At 41.8% G+C, this 17,240-nt stretch overlaps 1 protein-coding gene and 1 pseudogene across 1 annotated transcript in view; both read right to left on the minus strand.

The window, feature by feature from the left end:
• Positions 1–17,240, minus strand: part of SV2C (synaptic vesicle glycoprotein 2C) — a 168,423-nt gene that overhangs the window by 119,639 nt on the left and 31,544 nt on the right. The window lies entirely within an intron of this gene.
• On the minus strand, positions 5,053–5,186 carry LOC144265486 (U1 spliceosomal RNA; annotated as a pseudogene).

Consider the following 17,240-nt stretch of genomic DNA (forward strand, 5'->3'; position numbering starts at 1 on the left):
TCCATAACAGTAACTGCCACATCTGCCACATGGAGACCCCAGCAATGATGCCTGGCTGCCTCCTCCCACCACCACGAGGTTAATATCAGACATAATTATATCCATTCCCCCAGCAGACAGGCATACCCTGTCCTCCCTGAATAACTCAGATGCCCAGTAAGAGGTCCCAGTGAAGAATTACCAACCCCCCTTGGGTACATACGAATATAGCCACCTAGCTATTCACAGACCCCCTGGACTTACTGAACCATCAAGTCTTCATTCCCCCCCCCCCCACACACACACTCTGTGCTGCAACATGTCAGGCCCAAATAATTGTCACCCCACAGAACAATTCCTGAATCTGCCCAAAAGCCCATGTAGCTCTGAGTAGCAATTTGACCCCCTTACATCTTCCCAAATCACTTTCACTGTCTATTGGCTGCCACATTGAGCTGTACCTCAGTTTCCCTAATCAGTACCTTCTAGATCTTGGCTGCAGCCACCCCCTCCCTGTGCCCATTTCTCCTAGTTTGATTCCTCAATTCTGTTGAAATCTTGGCTGCAGCTATCCCAACCTGCACCTCCGTTTTCCCCCCAGTTTTGATTTCCCCATCTCAGCTAGCTTCCTGGCCAAGTCCATCCCAAGCTGTACCTCAATTTGCGCAATTTTGATCCCCAGTTTCAGCTGCACTATTGGTTGTAGCCATGCCTGACCCATGAGCCTGAGCCACGCCTCAAAGTTTTCCTCAGCTCATCCCCCAGTTTTGTCTGGAGTCTTGGCCACCACCATTCCAAGCCATACCACAGTTTCCCATAATTTGGGTCCCCTTTTTCAGCGGGAGTCTTGACCTATGCCTCAATTTTCCCAATTCTGGTCCCCAATTTTATTTGGAGTCCTGACTGCAGCCACCTTGAGCTTTGGTTCCCAAATATGTCCCTAAATTCCCCCCCGAGTTGGATCAGAGGTGTTTGATCCGTAACATTGGGTCTACTGGGGAATCCCATGCTCAGCTGGATGCTGCCTGCATCCCAGTCCTGCACCCCTGCATAGTCTGGAGAGTGCCCAGAATGTTACTTGCCCACCCCTTAATGGCCAGACTCTAAGACTTGGGGAATCCCAGGAAAGACATTCCAAACTCTGGGAATGTCCCTGTACTTCCCCTATTCTCATTCCCATACCCAGCCAGTCATACTGTCTCCCCACTCCCCCGTCAGAGGGGCCACACAGCTCTGTGAACAGCCAGCCATGCTGGTCCACTCACCCGAGGGCCTCCATACTAGCTGCCACACCCAGGCAGCCACCTTGTCCCCCAAATAGGCCCCCTACTCCCTCCTCTATGGTATGGGGAGCCCCAGCCAGCCCTCTGACCCCAAGGAGACACCCAATCACTTCTCTGCAGTAAGAGGGGTCTGGTCAGTTCCCCTTCCCCTACCACGAGCCACTCCCCTTCTTCCTCTGGCTCAGGCTCCCCTTTGCCCCCATGCCTGCTGCTTTTGTTGCCAGCCCAATCCAGGGCCTGGTTTGCCAAATTCTAAAAGAGGGCCTGGTTTGCCAAATTCTCAAACTGCATAGGATATAAATACCCCCAGCCCAGCTGCTTCCATTTTTCTTCTTCCCTGTGAACCTTCCCCACACTTCCCCTCTACTACCTGTTATAGTAGGAAGGGTGCCCTTAAAGGAGGCAAAAAACCCAACCCCACTCAACCCTCTTTCCTCCAGCAACCTGGACAAGGACTTACCACATGGAGGCTGTGGCGAGCACATTTTGTGAAATAATTCAGTTGATGATCGGCATCTAAAGAGACATTTAGTCTAGACCAGTGGTTCTCAATCTTTTTTTTATTTGCGAACCCATAAAAAATTTCAAATGGAGGTGCGGACTCCTTTGGAAATATTAGACATAGTCTGCAGAGCCCCAGGCATCCGCAGACCACAAATTGAGAACCAGTGGTCTAGAGAGTGTCTACTTCATGTGCACACATTTGGGATACCCAAGGCTAGATGTTCAAAAGTGCTCAGCACTCAACGGCTCCCATTGTGACACTTATGGCTAGATTTTCCAAAGATTTCAGCACCCAGAATCTGACCACTTATTTTGGTACCTAAGTGAGCTTTGAGCTCTTTTGAAAATCTGGCCCTAAATACACATTGCATTAAGTAGTATAACAGTAAAGTAGACTAGCATGCAGTAGAATAATACAGTTAATCAGTGGTGCTATGTCCTCCTGTTAAACCAGCGTTTGCTTTAGTATATTTAGCGTATGGCAGCTCCCCCTAAATGTGTGCTGATTTAATCAATTTCCCTTTTTTAATTGCTTTAGACTGAGTGAGGAAAATAATTCAAAAAATTAGAAGCAGCCTCTTAGTAAAAAGTGACCCCTTTCTTTAAAATAAGATTATTTGTACTTTGGAAAATAAGTTCCTAGACACAAAATCCTAAAATGGTTCCAAATAAGAGAAAGTTAGCTGTTATCTAGAAACACACAATACTTTACTTATTGTTGTATTTATTCATACAAGGGACTTCTTGCAAGCTTCCATTATGGAAATATAAATATAAATACCAAAGAATTTAAGTGCCATGTCTAGCATAATGAATAGAAATACCCAGATCTATCTTTGTTTTAACCCTGATTAAAAGTGTACATAGAATGTAAAGATTATAATCTTTCACTACTTTATTTGATTCTTGCCTGTAGTTGGTCTGCCTGATCAGAGAGACCGTGGAGAGAATTATAACCCACACAGCAGTTTCCCTGAGACAAACATAGCTTCTAATTAAATTGTTCATAACATGATCTAATTAAAACAAAAGGTTTTACACCTTTAAAGAAAGAACAAATATAAGCACAACTGTAATTACTATAGAAATAGTAGAACAAGAACTTCACATTCAAACCCATGCTACTCCCCATTTCCCTGTGTATTCAGAATACTAGCTCTTCAGGTCTACTCATCATATTGCACTGCTCACCTTCGCATATGAGCTGCATTCAAAGAACCTTAAACAGAGGGAGAAGGATGTCCGAGTTCTAACTCCAGTGTCTGACCCTCTTGCCACAACCTGACCCTCCTGCAGACACAAACCATCTGTGAACTAGTTTCCTCCTTCCCCAAAACACTTTTTCATGCAAACACTGCAAAAGGCTTTTTTCATTTGGCAAAGTGAGGGGAAGTCAGTTGCTGACAGGTAATTTGGGATATGGATGGAAGGACTAAAACTTCCCGTCCTCATTCTTCTTCCCTTCAAGATGATATATGGTACTCCCAACAATCCTTGAAGTCAGTGAGACTCCTCTCACTAGTCAAATAAGGCACATGCCTAAGGGTTGGAGTAGGTCCTTAGAGAGGGGCAACAGCTTCCCTCTAATCAAAATCTGGCCATGTCCCCATCTGTATTCATTTTGTCTCATACACTTATACGCTAAATGATTGTGCCTATCTAACTTACAATATATGCAAATCCCAAAGCAGTACTGAACATCAGTCTTTTCCTCTATTACCATTCTCTAATCTAATCTACTTCTTCTGCATTCCCTTTTATGACATCTGCAGAGGAAGACAATTAATTATAGCCTTAGGTCAGCAATTTGGAACTGTCTAGTGCTAATATTTAATTACACAGTCACTTTGAGGGTTTTTTTTATCCTGCTAAATACGTTAACGTATTTACAAACATCCAGGTTTTTCCTGCTTTCACATGCACTTGACAATTGTGAAAATAATTCTAACAAGTAATGTCTATTAGCCACAAATCTTAACAAAATTAGGATTATAAAAAATGCACAGCAATTTTTCAATCCAAATACAAATGTGTGTACAAATGTTTCATGTTTGTACAGTGTCTGGCACATTGGGGGGCCCTGTCCTCTAGTACAGTGGTTCTCAACCTGGGGTACGCGTACCCCTGTGGGTACACATAGGGCTTCCAGGGGGTACATCAACTCATCTAGATATTTGCTTAGTTTTACAACAGGCTACATGAAAAGCACTAGCGAAGTCAGTACAAACTAAAATTTCAGACAGACAATGACTTGTTTATACTGCTCTATATACTATACACTGAAATGTAAGTACAATATTTATATTCCAATCAATTTACTTTATAATTATATGGTAAAAATCAGAAAGTAAGGAATTTTTCAGTAACAGTGTGCTGTAACACTTTTGTCTTTTTATGTCTGATTTTGTAAGCAAGTAGTTTTTAAATGAAACTTAAGCTTTTAAGTAGTTTTAAGAGGTGAAACTTGATGGTTGGTGTCTCTTGGCTCCATGTATCAATAAAGTTTCTCAGGCATTTGCCCTGTAAAACTGCAACAACAATCTGTTTACTGTTCAGAGTCGTAGCTGATGGAGGTCTTTGATAATTCACTGGTAAAGATTTCTCAGCAGGAAAGGAGTTCTACAATAACACTGAAGAAATTCCAAACAAACCCAGAACTACAGTACAATACACAGAGTACTGCAAACATTCTTGAATTAACTCATATGTAGTTTTTGAAATCTTGATAAATTTATATTGGGTCCTGGTCCATGACGGGGCTCGTAGGTGCTATAATAATAAATAATATTTTCAAAGCATGAAAAAAATTGCTTATTTTCATACTAATTTTAACATAAAAAGGAAACTCAATGATATGCTCTATGCAGGCAAGTCAAACAGGATTTAAACAGACAATAATAATCTTTCTACAGAATTTCTGAACAAATTTACAGAAGTCTGTAGTGAGGAAAAGAAATTTCTACTTAATTCTCTTATTATTTGTGTGCTTTAGTGTAATACGCCTTGAAGTGTACCAAGCGAAACAACTCAAAGATACTTTTATTGTGCAGTAAAGATGTCCACATGGGGAGATAGTGTGGTGCAGCTAGGGAACTCTAAATTTACACCCTGGCTTGCTGTTCAATAACTTCCCCGTGTGGACAAGCCCTAAAAAGCACCACAAACCTCGCCACCTTCGGCTCCAAGTGCAGGACGCACTCTGACTTTGCTAATATGCACACATAACATGGTATACGTTGTGACAAGGTCAGGCCAGATGGCTACAGGAAAGTGATTTTTCTTTTTTCAGGGGAGAGTGCGAATGCAGTCCCCCACTACCACAAATTAGGCAGTTGAGTTTCCCGCATTTGGGGAAATCGCAGGGGTCACCCTGGGAAAACCACCTTCGTGATCATGGTATCTCCCCTGCAAGGAGAGTGATAGAAGGCAGATATATTAGCCACAGATTAAGCAGGTCCCTTTTCCCTGGGTAAGGTAACAGGGGCAGTTCCAGAACAATTAGGAACTTGCTGGAACCAATTAAGGCAGGCAGGCTAATTAGGACACCTGGAGCCAATTAAGAAGCTGCTAGAATAAATTAAGACAGGCAGACTAATCAGGGCACCTGGTTTAAAAAGGACCTCATTTCAGTCAGGGAAGGGCATGGAAGGAGCTGAGAGTGAGAGGGCGTACTGCTGGAGGACTGAGGAGTACAAATGCTGTCTGGCATCAGGAGGAAGGTCCTGTGGTGAGGATAAAGAAGATGTCGGGAGGAGGCCATGGGGAAGTAGCCCAGGGAGTTGTAGCTGGCACACAACTGTTACAAGAAACACTGTAGACAGCTGTGATCCACATGGCCCTGGGCTGGAACCCTGAGTAGAGGGCGGGCCCGGGTTCCCCCCATCCCCCCAATTCCCTATTGGATACAGGACGAGTTGTCCTGGACTGTGGGTCCCACCAGAGGGGAAGGTCCCTGGCCTGTCCCCTGACCCCTGGGGACTGGGAACTGTGGCCAATGGGAGCTTCGGGGGAGGTACCTGGAGGAGCGGCCAGGCAACACACAGACCCCTGTGCCCCCTCCCCCCCCGCCCCAGGACCTGGCCGCTTCCCGGAACGGCGTGGGGGCAAGGCATGCAGGCAGGCAGGGAGCCTGACCTGCCCCCAGTGTGCACCGGGCTGGAGCCGTTCTAGGTAAATGCTGGGGGGGGGCGGGCGCAGGGATGCAACCCGTGGGCCACATGTTTGAGACCCCTGATCTTGAGGGTCATTTTTCCCCAGTAACATTCAATGAGCTCTTTATGGATCTCATAGTCTTTGAAGTATAGTTTGTCATGCTTCATATTGTTTACTATATTATTACTTGGAAAATTAATACAAAATTATGTTAAATAGTGAACTAGATTTCAAGTAGTGGGCCATAAAATAAGTGTGAACAACAAATATATGAACATTCAAAATGTTTTCGTAAGGTATAAAGAAGAAAAATATGGGCGTAAGCCTAACCAAGAAAGTCTTGGTTACCCTGGACTAGGAGACATTACATAGCCAAATCACTGCTATTTTAAAATATTATTCTCACAGAACATTGCCGTAAGTATTTTCAAATCTTTTTGTTATTGTGTTTCATTTATTTTGGGAATGTTTTTGAGTTTTATGGTGTCAGTGTTAGAATGCTACCAAAAGAAAAGGTTTAAGGAAGTATGTCTCACTAACAGCACTAAACAGCAACATTAATGGGCTCTGTAACAAGTCTTTCAAGGTGCTATAATGCTCTCCATCTGATTCAAATCTTCTGAAGTCCATTTCCCTAGTACCTTTATATTGAACACACTTAGTGAGCCAGGGAGAGTCTAGGCTCTGAAGCCTGAGGCCGCCACCATAAATAAACCTATGTGCCTCACAGCTCTGTCTAATTCACAAAGGGAATGATTTAACTGTAAAGGGCTCTACAGTTCAAATCTTACTTCCACCGCAAGAGAATGTCATTTTCAGGACATACAGTGTACTTCTAAAGGTATAAAAAGAGTTAAATGAAAAACAAGCAAGCAGTGAAGAAAATGAACAGAGCGGTAAATGGAGAAGTCACTTATTATCAGCACAAAGGATGCAAGGCCTGAGGAGCAGAGGACTGACATATCACTAAAACATGAGAATGCAGACAAAGGGCCAAACTCATCCCTAGAGTAATTCCTTGGAGCTCAGTAAATCAATTATAGTCAGCTCAATGGAGCTGCACCAGGGATACATCTGGCCCTTGAGGAATACATTTAACCTAATGCCTCTTTACCAAATACTGTAACTGATTCATTGCAGCACTGGATTTAAACCATTAAAGAGAAGATGGCTTTCAGAAAACATTTTTCAAAACAGACTTCTTTCCCATGCTAAATAAAAAAGTGAAGAATACCAGACACTTAACTAGAAAGACTTCTAGTTTAGCGACAGAAAGAAGAGCAAAACAAACATACACCACCTCTTTCAACTGCTTTCAGGCATGTCTACAAAACAGCTGTAGACACTCAGTCAGGACCAAAATAGGGGCTTCACATATACGGAAAGCAGGTGAAAACCACGTCAGATTCACAGGCAAAATCACTGTGTTCTAAGAAAATACTGATGAACTATAATAGGTGATAGAGGAGCTCAACCATGAAAGTCAGGAAAATAAGATTAAAAATTAACCTGAGCAAAACAAAGATCACGCTCAGTTGATCAGTGTAGATGGGAAATTGAGAGAGCAAGTAGCTTGACAGATCTATCTTGCAAAGCTGTTTAGGTCTTTTAGAAATTAGGTGAAAGGAACCATGATCAGAAACAGACCGGCCTGGATCAAGTTCAGGTAAACAGAAGTCTATAACTATAGTATTCCAATCTTCTGCTAGTGGCTTAACACAGACACTTTATTGATACATGTAATCCATTTACCGAATTGCTATTGTGACGCAGCCACGCACTGTACATCCAAAGAAAAGCCAACTAAACACATAAACACCATGCTAAGATGGCCCCCAGTACAAATAAAAATATTACAGGATCAGGCAGAAATAAAAGAGACCAATACCCACACCATCCCCAAGAGGATCAAGTCCTAACTTGTTATAGGAATCAGAAGAAACAAATTGGGGGGAGGGGCAAGGGGGCAGAAGCAAAATCAAGAGAAGGGAGAATAGTCACAAGCCAACTGAAATGAAGTAAATGGGACTCACAGTGCGCTCTAAGGGCAGCCAGCAAAGGACTCACAAAGGAGTTCCACAACAAGGGAACCCTACATAGGTTGGTCTTGATTGAGCCTAGGGACTGAGAAAAGAATTGGCTCAGCTGACTATAGTGCAAGACAAGGATGTATGGTAGGGCTAGAGCCATCCTTCATGCCCCAAAACAGGAACATAGTTATGGTCATAACGAATCAATACCAGATGTTTTAGAGGAAGGTGTAAAACACAGCCTATAATTATGCAATAACATGTATATGGAAGGAATTTCTTCCTCACCCCTGCTAGTTAGTGGTTGGCTTTAAATTCAGAAGCACGAGGGCTAATAGCCTTTAAACGTTTTTATCTTTGCTAATACAGCAACTAAGCTAATACAGCTAAGACTTCAAGATGGAGGTTAATTTCCAGCTCAAGGAGATATACTTGCATTAGCTCTGTTCAAGCTAGCAGACTAAAAATAGAAGTGTAGCTGCCATGCCATGAGCCTTAGGAGGGGAACAAGCGCAATCCCGTCTGAAACCTGAGGCACATACTTGGGACAGCTTGCCCCTCCTGCTGCGCACACCATGACCGGTAGACTTCTGTTTTTTGTGCCCTACCTTGATCAGAGGCAGCATGGTTGTGTCTTCTCGAGCTGGAAATTACACCTACAGCTTGAAGTGTAGCTATACCCTCAGAGAAGATTGAATATAATGAACATGGGACATCAATGGGCACTACAAATATCTCTAGCTCTGCTTGATTGTTAACATCTTAGGAAGCTGCTTATTTGTTAGGAGAGTTAGTAGCAACTTCTATTACATGTGTTTTTATGAAGAACTGCATTGCAATATAGGCCTCCTATTACTGATCCACAATGTTACTGCATTTAAGATACAGGGTAGATGCTCTCAGTTGAGTTCTGCCTGAGACACATTCATTCTTACAACCTCTTAGAGCTGGGATAGAAGATGTTGGTAGTTGACAGTATCACATATTGCCAAGAGGTCCAGAAGACTGAGTACAATGTACATCCCCTGTCTTTAGACAGGAGGAGGTCATTCATGAGAGTAGCTTGTGCAGTCTTAGTCCTGGCCTAAAATTCGTTGGCATTGAACCAGGTTGTTGTAGGCAGAGAAAGTGGTGTTGAAGGCTATTTTAGCTAGTGTCTCAATTAGCTTGTGTTACAAGTCTCAGAATGATGCTAAGTTTCTGTCACAATTATAAAACTGCACGAGTGTGGAAAGGAGGTAATAAGACACAACTGTCTGCAGAAGCCATATTGCCTAAGTGCAAGGAACAGAGTTCCAGGTGGTAGCCCTGATTGCTGTAATTGCTTCCATCACTCCTTGTTGTCCAAATTTTGAGAATGGAGCACTGTATTTCCAGTCTTGGGTCTGGTTTGTTGTTTCTGGAAATTAGCAAGGTCATTTCAGATGCAGGTCGTCTACTGTGACAAAAAAGGATGGTAATTCCCCACAATGAGAGACATTCAGTTCTGGATATTACTACAGAGAAGTTTGGATTTACAAAGTGAGTACCGCCCAGAAGACTTCTGAAAGGCAGGACTTTGCTGCCTCTATGAGTGATCAGAATTAGGTTCTTTTAGCTTCCATCACAGCAGTTGCATAAGTTCAAATGAATTCTTAGGGTATGAGTTTGCCTGAACCAGTCTGCATTTTTTTCCAGTTCTGATCAAGTTTTCTTCCTTCCTTCCTGCTTCTTATGTTGCAGGTTATCTGAGAACCAAAGGAATATGTGTGGATGGCAAGGTGAGAGGGGGTGCTTTAGTACTACAGTACCTTTAGTGATAGTCAGGGAATGGTTATAGAGTTTTACCAATTCTTCTACCCCTCAGTCTCTTGGTTGAGTAGAATTTTCTATACATACTTTACCCCGTCAAGCAGGAAGAGTTGGAGCTTAATTCGTTGACTAGGTGTGGCTCAATGTCTCTGTGCGCAAAGCAGGCCAGCAGTTACTCCAAATCAGATTGCCAGTCATCTGCTGAAGGTCACCAAAGCTCCTGTTAACAGAGTTGTCAAATGACAGGTACATGATGAGTGGCAGTGTTTCCTAAGGAGCAATTCAACCGATAGTAAGATGGAGCCATTCACTAGTCTGGAACTGGATAAAGTGCTGAATGACTTAAAAACATGTATCCACATCATGGATATGATGAAATTGCACCTGAATTCATGAAACATCTGGGTCCTCATACTCAGGAATGGCTCATTTGGTTTTTCAACAGAATTATGTGGGAATCTAGACTGTCTAGAATCTGGCACCAAGCGAAGGTCATTGCCTTGATGAAACCTGTGAAAGATTTATACTTGTCTTTGAGCTACAGACAAATTTCACTTCTAAACATCTGCTTTAATGTGCTTAAGTATCTGATTTCACAAAGAATTTCACCACCTGTGGAAGGCATGCTGTCATCAGAGCAAGCTCGTTTTCTCCATGGTCGTAGTACATGTGATCAAGTGCTGGAACGTACAACTTTCATCGAAATTGGATTTCAACATAAGCTGAAGACTGGTTCAGTTTTCCTTGGCCTGACAGCAGCATACAATACAGTTTGGCACATGGGCCTCTTGGTGAAATCGTCTAGAACTATGCCAAGTTGGTTAGTATGTCCAATGGCTCCGTTTCTGAGAAATCGCCATCTCCACTTGCATATTGGTGATAGAAAAAATACATGGAGGCACCAGAAGAACAGCCTCCCACAAGGATCAGTATTATTTCCAACATTATTCAACTTACATTCAAATGATCTACCATATACTGGGTCTCGCAAGTTTGTTTACGCAGATGACATATGCCTCAGCACTCAGTCACACTCGAGTGTGTTCTGAATGCAGATATGGCGTCTATGACCAATTATTGTCATCGGTGGTGTGTGATACCAAGTGGAAGTAAGACTGTGTCAAGTGTCTTCCGCTTACATTATGCGCAAGCGGGCAGAGAGCTGAATATAGTTCTCAATGGTCAGCAAATAAAGTATGATTCACACCTGGTCTATCTAGGCATCAAGTTGTATAGAACTCTCACATATTGTGACCATCTTACAAAGACAGCAACTAAGGTCAAAACGCACAGCAACCTGCTCAGAAAACTGGCCGGAATGACATGGGGTGCCAATGCCCAAATGTTACACACTTCAGCCTTGGCACTCTGTTATTCAGCAGTGGAGTACTGCACTCCAAAATGGGCTTGCTCATCTCACACAAAGATGATCAACATACAACTTAATTGCACCATGCATATTATTTCCTGCACACTTACATCAATTCCTGTACCCTGGTTACTGGTTTTCTGCAATATTGCTCCCCCGCAAGTGTTTCCAGAGAGAAAAGCATAGCAAAGCTTGTGACAAAATTGTGTGACATGCCACATCTACCATTAATTAAAGACTTATTTAATCTACCATGATTGTCTGTCCTCACAGCGCCAGTTATGGATAAATTTACCAGGTGAGGGATTGACGGTAGAGGACATGTCACAAGCTTCATGGTCCACAGAGAAAGTGACAAATAATTATTTTGTCTCGGACCCCACGCAGTGTCAACCCGGGTATAATTTACCATGAAAGCAATGGAGCTGGTTTTGTACCAGACATGGAATTTGTGCTCCAGCGGAATTTTGGTGGTGTTTTAGAGACAGCCCACTATGTCAATGTGGGCAGCCACAAACCATGACACACACTGTTGAGGACTCCAAAATGACTCAACTTCCTGGAGGTCTTTGTTCCTTGAACACCATTGATAAGAATGCTGCGGATTGGTTTGACCAGATTGCATACAATAATAAATAATAAAAGTGGACTAGAGATTACTTCTGAGAAATCAAAGATGGAAAGGTTGGTAATATGCCATATCAGAGGAGACATCAAATGTTGAAGACCCCCAAAACAATTAATTCTGTAAACTTCATTATCATGTCAGACAGCATCTTGATCAGATCATCTGGGAAGCCTTTAATGTTCAGAAATTTACAGATTAGCAAAATGCTGGTGTTTGATTTGTCTCTGGTCTCACAGATTAAGTGGTACACTCTCAGAGCTTTGTGGCAAGTGAGCCTTTCCTGGATTTGAACTCTGAAGGGAAAAGAATGGGTACACCACCTCCATGCTTCTTCTGACTGGATCTGGGTCTGCATCGGCAGTGTATAGAGTAGTCTTAGTAAACCAGGTGATCTAGCACTGGGTCTGTGGATATGCACAAGCTATCTTTATATTATTTGTTGATTATGAAAACAAAATATTTTTCAATGCCTTCAAATTCTACATGCAGTTAGCTCTTCCCACACACCGGAAGATATCTACATTATAATACACGCAAACAACAGGTGTGCTAATCCCATGTGCCTTTCTTTTAATTAATTAATTGAGGGTCTATGTGTTTACAGAATGTGATTCATGGGTACTCTGAACCTAGGATTATTTAAAATAAAAGACATTTTAACAACAAAAGAATAACCGATTTACTCCTTTTTCCAGTCAGATCAAAAACAGACAAACTCTTAACTGCAGAACGGGAAGTAGGGTAACTGAAGAAGGATGTCACAAGTAATAGATTGCTCACTAGGAAGGGGACTTGCCTCCTCACAGCTGTATTCTCTGATAAGGCAGCAAAATAAGGAATACAATAAACCAATGACTTTGCAGTATATGAGCATCATCATTTGTGCTTTACGAATGTTATCATTTTAATAAGTACATCTGAGATCAGAGAAGCCTTACAGAAAACCCATGCCAGACCCAGATGTTTAGCACCATTAATTATTCATTTGGTTAATCCTTATTGGGTAGCTTCAATCCTGCTACAAGCATGCACAAACTGGATACTGCTTGTGATTATTGCAACAAATGGTACCACACAGCAATATTATACCACTATTGCTTGACTAAGCCAAATTAACAACCTCTCACAGTCTGTCTGAGACCAGTGCAACAGTTCCCTAATACCTACAAATAATCCCTATCGTTATTCAAAGTAGCATAAATACAGTACTGTAAGAATCAGTTATAGCCAATTATCTTGCCTCCCAGGTAAACAACATTTTAAAAAAGATACTGTAACCAATTTGTAGCACATACAGCACTAGGTTTATCAAAACCGCAGTTAATCCCAGATAATGATGTGAAGCCATTGATAGATTCCCTAGTTACTATCACTGAACATATAATTTTTATGCTATCTCCTCCTTTGATCCAACACTTCCCTCTGGCATTAGAGAAAATCCTAACTGACAAGCCTGAGATAAAACACACCTAGTTAAGCCTTCCTAATACTCCTAATTCCTGGTTTCTCTTCTCTTTGCTACTGAGGAAGGGCCTCAGAATTTTTTTACTCTGATATTTTGATGCTACTTACAGTGCACTAGTCACCTGGCTCTGAATTGACCCTGTCATGCTAGCAAATTGGTGTGACTTCGCAATTTGAGATGCACTTCTCTGACAGTACTTAGAATCAGAATGATTATGAACGGTGTATTTGATTGACCAGCACAAAGCACTTTCTGAGCAATGTTCCAAGATTAATTCAATCTCACAGCAGAAAAAAAAAAATCCCCCAAAGCTTTTAATTGACCACACAATCATGTATATGCATAGTCTTGTTTCATATCAAAACTCACCATTTTGGTCTCTTGTTTATTTTCTGAAGACTAAATTATTTTTTTCCTTGCTTGATGCTATTTCTGACTTCAGCCACAGCTGAGTAACACTGTAAAATATGGTCCTGTTAAATTAGTGCTGCATTAAACACGACAATCCCATAAAAGTACATACAGCTACATCAATACCAAACGAACCCAACACAATTAGTGACATTAAGGAAATTAAATTAATACATTATATCTCCGGTGCTAGTGTTTGCACACTAATAACCAGCTAAGAGCTGATTTTTACTTCATTTAATCGGTTCCAAAGGCTGCTTATTGCAATTATGTCCCAGTGGTGTACACACTGCTTTCCTTGTATATGAGGAATTAGCATTTTCAGTCATCATCTCTTTACACAAAGATTCTTTGCTTCCTTTGTGTAATGGTTTGGAACCAGACTGTGGTTGCTGCCACTTTTGCAGCTCTTTTCAGTAACAGACAATAGGGCCCTAACTTAATAACTGAATTGGTGGGAAAGGGAGAGAAATCAGTGAGAGAGGGAAAAAAGGACGTGAATTGAAGCCTTTGACTCCCACTGATTTTTTCAATATAGCCTTGGATCAGGACCTAACTGATCTAGGGTGTGTCCCCAAAGTGAATCAATGTTCAGATGTATGGTTGTGTGTGAAACAGAAGAATGGACTCTCAAAAACTATCAGTATTAGTGTGGATGGCATTGACTGAAAATGCTCTCAACTGCAGAACAACGATCAGCCTTTTATCTTTCTTTTCAGATTTTACTGTTTAATCTTGTAAATTCTCTTCCCTTGTCATTTCTGTTCCTAAAGTTCCCACACCTGAAATATTTTATTTCCTTTATCAAATACTCATACATTAGCATCTCTGAATTATACTATATATTTGATTCATAGTTACAGCAACTAACTGCTTAACAGGAAGAGAAGATATGTATCGAACATGTCAATAGGATTTAGGTCAAATCTGATTGACTTTTATGGATTCTCTCCATGCTCTTTATTAAATAGGGGCCAAAGTGAAATTCCAGTTTGTGGTTCAGGACCCCTTGGTGCCAACTAGCAGAGGGTACAGGGGCTGCATAGTTTTACAGGGATCCCCGGGGTTAGATATCTGCATAATAGTTCACGGAAGGTTGGCATGTAAGGTCTCTGCTTAGAGCCAGAAGCCCACTGATGATGATAATTGTGAAACGTATGGATGGATAATATTCAAGGAGTTATTTAACTATACTGAAAATGATGCTCTCCAGGTCTTGGAGTTAAGGCAGGTCACCAGGAGGTGACATAACTTGGAAATGTTCTAACAGGTAACTGACACTTATTTTCCTGTCTGGCCACTTGTGTATTGTATGCCTCATACTATATGCTTATTTGTATACTGACCCATCCTGTGAATTGAGTGATTGTGAAACCTACAAGAGAGGAAATCTACAGGATGAAAGAGACAGCAGGGGGTGTCCTCTTTAAGAACAAAGACAAAGGACTGGTCTGGTATATACTGGAGTGCAGAGACACACTGGATCTTTCACCTAGGAGGCAAACTGACAGCATGAAAGAAGGGTCACAGCCAGCCTGGGTGCAAAGTACAGCAAGGACTTTAGGTGAGCAATACTATCAAGGGCGGGGAAATTTTTTGGCCTGAGGGCCACATTGGATTTCCAAAATTGTATGGAGGACCAGTTAGGGGAGGCTGTGTCTCCCCAAACAGAGAGGCGTGGCCCGGCCCCCGCCTCCTATCCGCCCCTGCCCCCCTACTTCTTGCTCCCTGACAGCTCCCCTGGGCCTCCTCCCCCATCCAACCCCTGCTGTCCCCATAGTGAATCTATGAACATTTCAAGTGTCCAATGGAACAGGGACTGGACATTCCAGGGAGCTGCTCAGAGGGCTGGAGTGTGCCTATCGCTAACCTGCAGAATGACAGAAGGGCCTGCAAGGCCTAGAGGGCAGTGCTTGTGTTGGCAGTGGCAGATGGGGTTGGGAGCTGACCCTCATCAGACACAGAAAAGGCTTCTTAACGCTAAGAGCAGGTGATAGCGAGGTGCCTCACAACCTTGCACAGCCCCTGGAAGCATCACACACTTAACTCATTAAAAAGGGAAATGTAACATCTTGGTACAACAAAGTACCATTTGCGGGAAATACAAACTACGTAAAGATACTGAAAAGAGGATCTGGGAAGAAACTTATTGTAGACAGGAAGTTCAGCTACTTACAATGTAAACAAAAAAAGCCAGATTCTCAGATTTTGTAAGTCAGTGTATAATTTACACTAGCTGGGAATCTGACCCAAAGTCTCCACAAGCAGAGGTGAAGGTATGTAACAGATTTCTGCAACTGGGGCCTAGTGGTGTGAGAACGGGTTGAATGTTGACTACACTGAAGTCAACGGCAAGACTATGACACTCTCCAATGGGCCAGGATTGCATGCCAGGGGCCTGGTCCTAGTCCTAACTCTTGTACTGAGTTTCGGTGTGACCTCGGGTTATTCACATAACTGCTCTATGACTCAGTTACCTAATCTGTCAAGTAGGTTAATGAAACTTATCTACTTTTGTAAAGCATTTTGTCATCTATGGATTAAAAATTCCACATAAAATAAACATTATTATTCTGTACTTATTAGTAAAAGGCGTCCAAATACATGAGGCAAACTGGTAAAATTTGGGATGGGTGGGAGGAATTGGCTAAAATATACACAGTTAAGAAAAAGTAACTGGCGTTTTCTTGAGCTACCATAATTATACAATTTATAGTAATTCAGTGATGATGCACTTAAACAAGACACTGATCAAACTTCAATCTGTCTTGGCAGAAAGAGGATATCAACATAAAAGTCTATGATCAGTCTTGTCTTCCTTTGGATCTTCAGATGGTTTGATAGTAAGTGATGCATGTTTTCTTCATAATCTGTATACTTACTTATGTTTTCAGCTATAGTTTTTATTGGACAGAATTAAACATTACTTGTGATGATAATAAACACATTCCTATATTTTTATGCACTTTGTGAATATTTGCCTCTTGTAAATAGCAGGTGATATGAATTTAAAGATATTCCTCATTTAACAGCTGGCTATTTATCTATTCATGGAGACTGTAAACATCACTGGGTCTTTGAATCTAAATACTCTGCTCTTACATTGATGAAGAGAGGAGGGACCTGAAGATTCAGACCATGAGGGCCAAACATTCTAAATGCTCTCTCAGCATAATGCATGGATTAGAGAAAGGGTAGACACTGGCTTAACACACAGTATGAAGCTAACATTAAATGGATCTTTGTCTTTATACATTCTAAATACTTCTCTTGTGTCAGTTCTCATTAGTGTGATTATTAATATGGCAACAATCCCTTAAAAGGTGAAATCAGGTTACTGACAACACTCAGCAGAAGATTTTCAAATCTTAATAATGGGGTCATTAAAATATACTTATAACATTGAATCCACTTCTTTAGCCAAATCACATAATTTTTTGGTATTCCCAGACTGGTGTCCTAAATATCACAGCAAGGATGTAAAGACAAGTAGAGGTTCCAGGCAGTTGTTAAAGTATAAGTAGGATAGGAAACTACATTTTTCAAGGAGTGCTCTCCTAATTGCACAAAAACTATCTGCTGAGCCTCTAGCAGCAGCCAGTGAAGGCTGCTTAGAGGCTAGTCAGAG

The sequence above is a fragment of the Eretmochelys imbricata genome, chromosome 5, assembly GCF_965152235.1.
Source record: "Eretmochelys imbricata isolate rEreImb1 chromosome 5, rEreImb1.hap1, whole genome shotgun sequence".
NCBI classification, from domain to species: Eukaryota; Metazoa; Chordata; order Testudines; family Cheloniidae; genus Eretmochelys; species Eretmochelys imbricata.